A 7,330-nucleotide genomic window follows, 5' to 3' on the forward strand; every position below is an offset into this window, starting at 1 on the left:
TTGAGGAAAAGTCCTAGTTCCCGCATACTCGAGCTGTGCTTGTAGAGGTTTCTGGTCACCGGGGTTCCATCTGGGGGAGGCGGGATGCGGTACCTACCCCATCTGGGACTTCCCGATGATCTCGACTCTTTTTGGAACCTGTTTTTTTTTTTTTGGGGGGGGTCTGTGGATCCCGCCCTCCATGTTGTTCTTCTCTTCGGCTGAATGCTGTCAAGATGGCGCTGGGGGGCGGGCTGTGGGCGTGACTTCCGGAATCTGAGGTTACCTGGGAGGTGTAGTCCCGGCAAAGTCCTAGTTCCCGCATACTCGAACTGTGCTTGTAGAGGTTTCTGGTCACCGGGGTTCCATCTGGGGGAGGCGGGATGCGGTACCTACCCCATCTGGGACTTCCCGATGATCTCGACTCTTTTTGGAACCTGTTTTTTTTTTTTTCCTTCGGGATCTGTGGATCCCGCCCTCCATGTTGTTCTTCTCTTCGGCTGAATCTGTTCATTTTGTATGTATTATTGACCTTCAGTTTTTGGAGGAGTAGAAAGTTTTTTTTAAACTTTAGTTAAATTAAACATTTCTTAATAGCAGTTTAGAAAGATTAAAGGAGGAGTTGGAACAATCATTTAAAAATTTGTGGTTTTATTAAAACAAAGTATTTTAAAATATGAGATGTCTATGTAAGGCAATTATTCACAGTTAGGATAAAGTACAAAATTTGCTATACAGATTACTGCATATGATTTAATTGAAAAGGAATTTTGCTGGGACTTAGTAAGCAACTAAATTTTATGAGTTATGGAGTTTTTACATTTTCTTTGAGTAGACACTCCCTAACCATTTTCCATAATTACCATACCATATTTGATTAGGTTCATACAGTAGGCAACAAATCATAGAGGGATATATATATATATATATATATATATATACATATATATGTATATATCTTTCAGAGAGCCTGGCAAGCTACCAAGAGTATTCCTCCATTCCTCCCGCATGGCAGAGCCTGGCACGTTCAATATGCCAAAAACAGTAACCATAATGGCTCTCATTTCCCTGACCCTGAAAGAACCTCCAATACAGTAGCGTTGGGAAAGATGAGTAAGAAGAGGCTGCTAAAATCTCAGGGCTCGGGGAAGTGGCGGACAGATGGGATCATTGTATGACTGTAATGCAAACACAAAAGTTTGTAATTATACCTTATGGTGATTCACTAATAAAAAATAAAAAATATTAAAAATTAAAACATAAAATTAATTGGATTGATTCCTCAAAAAATAAATAAATAAATAAATAAATAAAATCTCAGGGCTGGGACAAATGGAGACATTACTGCTTCCCGCTCGAGTAAATCGATGAACAAAAGGATCACAGTGATACAGTGATACAGCGATATATTATCACCCAGTCACACACAGAATTTGATGATACTGCCTACTAAAGAGAACAATGTATTTGTTAGGAGCACTTTTTTAGACTTTACAATTCATTAAGTTCAAATCATAGTGATTCCCAATTTGTAATGAAAATGAACAATTTTCATTTTTATAGGATTCCTTTGTATCTTCTGAGTATGTAAAATGTAACTTTTTGAATACTGCTGATTTTTAAGCTCTTCAATCTTCTTTGAAGATTTTTTATAATAATTTATTTTGATACAATGTTAATTCAATCCAGAATATATGCTGGAAAATATTTATCTCTTGGAATTTATAAGTTTGCAGTGAACTGTAAATGTTGAATATATGTAGTACAAAAAGCATACTAAATTAATAAAAAAAACTGTCATTCATAGTGTATCGTATCAAAGCCTTAAGATTATCAGAATTTGCTGCATACCAGAAAATCTGAATTGCAGCATTATCTGTATCATATTCTGTAGTCCTTCCTTTCTTTCCAAGTTAAAAAGAAGAAAGAAACTCAGTTCTTTATAAACAAATCCCCTTGAACAGTATGTTTCCAGGATATTGCCATGTATATAGGTCTTTTAATTGGGAATAAGAAACCCATGTAATGCAAAGAGTTATACTTTTGGTGTGATAGAAAATTGTGCTCAACTGCTTGTTTGACATTTTCCATTACTTCCGTACCACCCTTGATGAAAGATCCTATCATTAGCTTTTATCCCCTCAGATCAAGATTGCTTGCTGCTATTCTTTAGCTTGTGAATGTAGCTAAAAGATGTCTACTTGCTATAGACCGAACATGATTGCCACTCAATGCCTCTTTTGCAAACCACAGCACCCAAAAGGAGAGAGAGAGAGCAAAAGAAAATGCCCTGCCACAGAGGCAGGGTGAGATAGGGGGTATGGGGGGTGGGAGGGATACTGGGATCTGTGGTGGTGGAAAATGGGCACTGGTGGAGGGATGGGTACTCAATCATTTTATATAATTGAAACCCAAGCACAAAAATCTGTAAGTCTACAACTGTACCTCATGGTGTTTCACTAATAAAAATAAAAAAAATCTCTACTTGAAGTATTGTTTTATGCTTTTGTAAAACATTTTTATTATGTCTTTGAATATGTTTACTGCATGTATTTTTTAAAATTACCTTTACTTATTTCTTCATAATATGTTCTATAAAGTTATTTTCTGTTACAATTTGAATCAGTAATCAGTAATATTGTTCAATAGATTTTCACTGAAGTTAAAAAAATCTAGTCATCAGTATTTTAAAAAACATTACTATCCACTTTATAGTGTCTTGTCTAGTTCCAGGTCAGTAATTAACTATGCATATGACTTCTAACACTTTATTTTTTTTAATTCTGTTTCTCTTCCTAACATCTCTTTCTTCTAGTCAATTTTCCATTAATCTGCCTAGTTATGCCCAACTATAGATTCAAATATGTAAAATACTTTAAAAATTTTTAGAATCTCTATGAATTACAATTTACTAAGTTCTTTGTAGTTGAATTTCAGGAGTTCAATGTGTCATCATCAGTCCCTGCATCAGTGTCCACTTCCCTCCACAATATCTCAAAATTTCCTCAGCTCCCAATCTGCCTCTTTGGCAGGCTTCTATTCTCCCCACCTTTTAAGCACAGGGGTTTCAAATCATATGTTATGTATACCATTTTACCTCCTTCAGTGCTCAGTCCTCATCCAGAGTGAGTGCTTCTCTTTATCTTGGTGACTGGTTTCTACCCTGACTTCCTCACCCCCCTCACAACAGCATGCTGCCTAGTAAGACTCACTTCAGCTCTCAGTTTCGACAGGCTCTGGGCATTAGTCATTCCCCTATATATCTGATTATGAGTGAGATCAGTCTGTCTCTCCCTCTCCCGCTGATTCATTTCACCCAGTAGGATACAATCCAGATTTATCCACGTATCAGCTTGACTTAGTCTTTACATACTGCCAAGTACTATTGCATTGTGTATATATACCATAGCTTTGTTATTGAATAATCTGTTCATGTGTGAAGGATTGTTTCCAGGTTTTGGCTGTTGTAAACAGTGCTTCAGGGAACTGAAGGCTTCAAAGTACTGAAGTCTTTTCTGCAGTCTACTTTTGGGTCCTTGGATGTATTCCCAGGAATGTAAGAAAAATTATAAATGGGTATATTTGGATCAGTTTTTCTCATAATTATATTTAAATTACTACTGAGAATTTAAATCACATGAAAAATCCATAAATTGCTTTCAAAATCTACATAAAAGAAATAAATTCAGAGATATAGAATACATTTTGCTTTGTTATTATTACATTAAGAATTTTAGTTGGTAGATATAATTTTAATATATCCACTATTCAATAAAGACTTGGAAGAACATAGGATGAGAACTTGATTGTTATGATATATATGATTTTAAATATAAATATATATATTCTAATATATATCCTCCAGCTATATCCACATACTAGTTAATTGAATGGTTTTATATTTTTATTATGTATATAATATCTTTATATTTATATTGTTCAAAAAAACATTTTATCATATATAGCACTGTAGCACTGTCCTCCCATTGTTCATCGATTTGCTCGAGCGGGCACCAGTAAAGTCTCCATTGTGAGACTTGTTACTGTTTTTGGCATATCGAATATATCACGGGGAGCTTGCCAGGCTTTGCTCTGCAGGCGAGATACTCTCAGTAGCTTGCTGGGCTCTATGAGAAGGGGGGAGGAATTGAATCTGGGTTGGTCGCATACAAACGCCCTACCCTCTGTGCTATATGTATATGTATATGTTGTGTATATTCAATTTTATTGTAGTCACCGTGATTTACAGCACTGTCAATGATAGGTTTCATGGAAACATCATTCTAATGTCTAACCCAAACTGAGTTAACTCACGATGGGAAGTTCACTTCTATGAACTAATTTACAGATTCTGTTATTTGACTCTCTAATTACTCCTTAAATATCTGTCTTTATATCATAAAGCTGAGAAATATTTGTCTGCCTCTACTCTGCTCATTCTGCCTCACTTCAGTCAGCATTATATCCTCCAACTATATCCACATGCTAGTTAATTGAATGGTTTTATATTTTTATTATGTATATACAACAATATCTTTATTGTATCATGTTTTCTTTAATGCTTAAGTTATTTTCCTGTTGTGAACAATGCTGCATAAAGGAACACAAAAGTCTTCAGAATGGTTTGGAAGCCCTTGGCGAATATGCATATAAATAGAATTTCTGACTCATATACAAGCTAAATTCTTAGATTTTAAAAGAATATCTATGTTGCTTAAAAACTGTACACATTACTATCAGCAGTGGATAGATATTTCTTTTTCCCTGTATCCTCACCAACACTGAATCTTTTGTTGTTTTTAATATGTAACTAACTGATCTAGACTGATATTCATTTCATTTTGACTTGCATTTCCCTGTTGATAAATTATAAACAATTTTTTTCATATAATTTCTCATCATCTGTATCTCTTCATTAAGGAAGTTTCTGTCTCTTCTCTCTATATTTCAATGGGGGTGATTATTTCACTTGTTAAACTTTATGTGTGCTTTTATATCTTGAATGTTAGGTTTTTGTCAGGTAAGGAGTGGGCAGTTATTCTCTCCAAGTCTGTGAGGGTATTTTTTTTTATTATAAACAGTATTTCTTTTGTATTACAAAATCTTCTTAATTTGATATAGTCACAATTTTTTATCTTAGGTTCTCCTTCCTTTCTTTGGGTTTAAGTGAATGAAAAGAAACTAGATTCTGTGTCACAAAAGTTTCCATTTGTGTTTTTCTTGATATAATTTATCAATTCAGAACTTATATTGACGTATTTAATCTATTTTTAATTTACTTTATGTATAGAGTTAGATGGGAAATTAATTCATTTTTTCTACTTGTGATTGACTCATTTTCCAAGCACCATTTGTTGAAGAAGATTTTTTCTCTATATCATACATTACATCTTCTTTGTCAAAGATTCCCTGAGTCACTGTATCACTGTCATCCCATTGTTCGTCAATTTACTTGTGTGGGCACCAGTAGAATCTCTATTCCTCCCAGGCCTGATATTTTAGCAGTCTCTCCTTTCTCTTCTTTCCCAATGATTGGAGGCTCTTTCAGGGTCAAGGGAATGAGAATTGTTATAGTTACTGTTCTTGGCATAGCGAATACGCCACGGTGAGCTTGCCAGGCTCTGTCTGTAAGGACAGGATAGTCTAGGTAACTTGCTGGGCTCTCCACGAGGCATATATTTATGTCTATGATTTGTTGATTAATGTCTGAACCCCATCAAACATGGTTTGGTAGTTATGGAAAATGGGTAGATAGTGTCTTATGATGTGAGTTCTGGAGGGTGGGCGATGTGGAGATTATCTGGCTCCTTTAGGGAGTGGCTTATGGGTGTGAGCCCTGGGTCTCCAGAGGCTGGAGGAAGCAGGCAGATGATCTTTGCTCCTGGGTCCTGTGGAATCCAGAGTCCAAGGTCACAATGTTCTGTCTTACCTGAGTTCCATGGGATTTCATTCATGCGTGAGGCTCAGCCTGAGTGTCTGAAAAGAGGCCTAGAGCATGGTAGCGGTTCGGTAGTGGAGGTCAGCTGCCAGGACTGGGTCCCTTGGGGTGGGGAGGGCTCTCCCCTGCCCCTCTCTGGGACACCCTGAAGGGGAGTCCCTTGTTAAAGATTAGAGGATAGTTTATCTGAGTATTATCTCTGGGGTCTCAATTTAATTCCATTGGTCTAAAAACTGACCTTATTTCAGTACTACACAGTTTTATTGTAGTTTTATGGTGCAATTTATAATTGAGAAAAGCAAAAATAATCTTTTTTCCACAAATATTTTGTGTATTCAGATTTTTATTAATCTATATAAATCTAGCTGCATTTGGTTTATTATGTATTTTACAAATATCATACTCATTATGAAAATTATATTTAATTATATTAAATTCTCCTAATGTATTATGAATCAAACATATAATATAAAATATAATCCTTGCTATTAATGAGCTGGGGATAAGTTTCTATTGTTTTGTTCCCATTATTATTTCTTTATTAACTACTTTATAATTTTATTTAAGTCTTTTACCTTTTTGGTAAGCTTATTTCCAGTTGCTTTATTTATTGGACACAATATTGAATGAGATTGTTTCTTTTATTTCCCACTCTTCTATTTTGTTGTTTGAAATTATAAATGTCACCTATTTCTGTGTGCTATGTTTATAGCTGACCAAATTACTATACAAGTTTATTGTTTCTGTGAGACAGTTTTATGGAGTCTTTAAGAATTTCTTTGTGTTGAGTCATGCTACCTCTGAATAGTGATAGTTTGGCTCCTTTTCCAATCTATATGTCCTTCATGTCTTTTTCTTACCTAATTGCTGTGGTCAGGACTTCCAATAAAAGTGGTAGTAGTGAGCAAATTTGTACCATGCCTTACACCAGAGGAGTAGCAGTTAATAATTGTGTATGACAATAGCTGTGGATTCAAACTTTATTCAGTCCTCATTTTATTGAGAGATATTTTTATCATGAATAAGTATTATATTTTGTCAAATTTATCAATTATTTCAATTACTATTATGTCATGGTTGAAATTTTTCCCATGTATACTGTAATGCATTTATATATATATATATATATTAAACCAGCATTATATTTTCATTATAAATACCACTTGGTTTAAGGGTACAGTCCTTTTTGCTGTTTTGTTATACTTGGTTTGCTAACATTATATTTAGATACTTTGTATCAATAATCACCAGGGTTATTGGTCCAAAATTTTCTTTTTTAGTGTTTTTCTCATCATGATTTGTTAGTTTTTATCATAAATCATATACATATACATAAATATATATATGTATATATACATATATATATATTTGCTCAAGCAGGCACCAGTAGCGACTCCATTACGAGACTTGTTA

The sequence above is a fragment of the Sorex fumeus genome, unplaced genomic scaffold (genome assembly GCF_029834395.1).
Source record: "Sorex fumeus unplaced genomic scaffold, SorFum_2.1 ptg000010l, whole genome shotgun sequence".
In the NCBI taxonomy this organism is placed as follows: Eukaryota; Metazoa; Chordata; class Mammalia; order Eulipotyphla; family Soricidae; genus Sorex; species Sorex fumeus.